We start from the raw sequence: 2923 nt of genomic DNA, 5'->3' as shown, positions 1-2923 counted from the left end.
CCGCCGAGAAGAGAGATAGATTTCACAGTAGAGTTGAAACCAGGGACGGGGCCAATCTCTAAGGCACCGTACCGTATGGGTCCTAAGGAGATGGAGGAGCTTAGGAAACAGTTGGATGATCTGATAGAGATGGGATACATTAGACCTAGTGTATCGCCGTGGGGAGCACCAGTTCTTTTCGTGAAGAAGAAGGATGGGAGTTTGAGGTTGTGCATAGATTACAGGGAGCTGAACCGAGTGACGGTGAAGAACAAGTATCCTTTGCCAAGGATAGATGACTTGTTTGATCAGTTGAGTGGTGCATCAGTCTTTTCTAAGATTGATTTGAGATCGGGGTACCATCAAGTGAAGATTAGAGAGGTGGACATACCAAAGACAGCTTTCACGTCGAGGTATGGCCATTATGAGTATGTGGTGATGCCGTTTGGGTTGTCTAATGCACCGGCAGTGTTTATGGATTTGATGAATAGGATCTTTAGACAGTTTTTGGACAAGTTTGTAGTGGTGTTTATCGATGATATCTTAGTCTACTCCAAGACTAAGGAGGAGCATGAGGAGCATCTGAGGGTTGTGTTGCAGACTTTGAGGGAGCATGAGCTATATGCTAAGCTATCCAAGTGTGAGTTCTGGTTAGAGAAAGTTGCTTTTCTGGGGCATGTGATCTCTAATGAGGGAGTAGCTGTGGATCCGGCGAAGATTGAGGCAGTGACAAAGTGGGAAGCACCAAAGAATGTTGCTGGAGATCGGGAGTTTTCTGGTTTAGCTGGGTACTACAGACGGTTCGTGAAAGATTTCTCCAAGATAGCTAGACCTATGACAGCGTTGATGAGGAAAGAGAACAGGTTTCGTTGGGATGAGAGTTGTGAGACGGCGTTCCAAACATTGAAGGAGCGTTTGACCACAGCTCCTGTCTTAGCATTGACTGAAGGGATCGAGAACTTTGAGGTTTATACAGATGCCTCAAAGAACGGGTTGGGATGTGTGTGGATGCAGAACGGTAAAGTAATTGCCTATGCTTCTAGGCAATTGAAGCCTTATGAGGAGAACTACCCTACTCATGATCTGGAGTTGGGTGCGGTGGTGTTTGCTCTCAAGATATGGAGACATTACCTTTATGGAGCAATCTTTAAGGTATTTTCTGATCACAAGAGTCTCAAGTATATTTTCACTCAAAAGGAGTCAAACATGAGACAGAGGAGGTGGATGGAGCTGATTGGCGATTATGACATGGAAATTATCTACCATGAAGGGAAGGCCAATGTAGTTGCTGATGCTTTGAGTAGGAAGAGTGTACATTCTTTGTGTACAGCTCTATCTTTGATGAGGTTGAGAGATGAGGTAGCGAGATTTGGGATACATATGATGCAGAAAGGAGATGTCATGGGTGATATGACAGTGCAGCTTGAGTTTTATGATGACATTCGAGATAAGCAGGCGTTGGATCCTAAGATAGTGGAGTGGAGAGCTGGAGTAGAGAAAGGGACAGTGTCTCGATTCTCCATTCACACAGATGGTAGTTTGAGGTTTGACGGTAGGTGGTGTGTTCCTAATGATGAGGAGTTGAAAAAGACTATCATGACAGAGGCACATTGCACACCGTATTCAGTACATCCACGTGGTGACAAGCTATATAAGGATTTGAAGAACACGTTTTGGTGGCCTGGAATGAAGAAAGAGACAGCTGAGTTTGTGGCCCGTTGTTTGACATGCCAAAGAGTTAAGGGGGAACAGCGACCACCATAAGGTAAGATTCAGTCTTTAACGGTACCTGAGTGGAAGTGGGAATCCATTTCCATGGATTTTATCGTGGGTTTGCCAAAGAGTCAACAAGGTAATAACATGATTTGGGTAATAGTGGATCGACTGACCAAGTCAGCTCAGTTTGTTCCAATGAAAGATACATGGACCAAAGCACAATTGGCTATGGCCTATCGAAAGAACGTGCTTAAGTTACATGGAGTCCATAAGGACATAGTGTCTGACAGAGATGCGAGATTTATATCAAGGTTTTGGAAAGAGTTGCAGGAATCATTGGGAACAACTTTGAAGATGAGTACAGCATTTCATCCTGCGACAGACGGAAAAACTGAGAGAACAATCAAGACTCTTGAGGATATGTTGCGAGCTTGTGTGATGGACTTTGGTGGTAGCTGGGAACAGAGGTTGGACTTGATAGAATTTTCTTATAATAACAGCTATCACACTAGTATTGGTATGACACCGTTTGAGGCTTTATATGGGAGGAGACGTAGGAGTCCGATTTGTTGGGACGATAGTGCTGAGGCAGTGGTTTTAGGACCAGAGATGGTGCATGAGATGGTGGAACAGATTAAGATGATTAGGGAACGGATGAGGGCAGCTCAGGATAGGCAAAAGAGTTATGCAGATCTACATCGCCGGGACATAGAGTTTCAAGTTGGGGACAAGGTTCTTTTGAAAGTGTCTCCTATGCGTGGGGTTATGAGATTTGGGAAGAAAGGCAAGCTAAGTCAGAAGTTTATCGGGCCTTATGAGATCTTAGAGCGAGTTTGGGAAGTTGCATATCGTCCTGGCTTTACCAAATTAGAGAGAGAGTGCATAATGTGTTTCATGTATCGCAGCTGCGGAAGTATGTGAGTGACCCGTCACATGTGTTAGAGGCAAAGAGCTTAGAGCTATATGAGTCCTTATCATATCTTGTGGTGCCTAAGCAGATTCTTGACCGAAAGGTTAGGAAGACTAGGAGTGGCCAGACAGTTTTGCTTAAGATCCTTTGGTCTAACCACGAGACTGAGGAAGCTACATGGGAGCCAGAGGAAGCTATGAAAGAGCGTTACCCTTTTCTCTTTGATCAGGTATGTATGGTTACGGGGACGTAACCTTGTTTCTTTTAGGGGGGTAGGAGATGATCGCGAAGAGTTTTTAAGAGTTTTATACCCTTTTT

This window comes from Silene latifolia, chromosome X (genome assembly GCF_048544455.1).
Source record: "Silene latifolia isolate original U9 population chromosome X, ASM4854445v1, whole genome shotgun sequence".
Lineage (NCBI taxonomy): Eukaryota > Viridiplantae > Streptophyta > Magnoliopsida > Caryophyllales > Caryophyllaceae > Silene > Silene latifolia.
Note: the sequence above shows the minus strand (reverse complement) of the source record.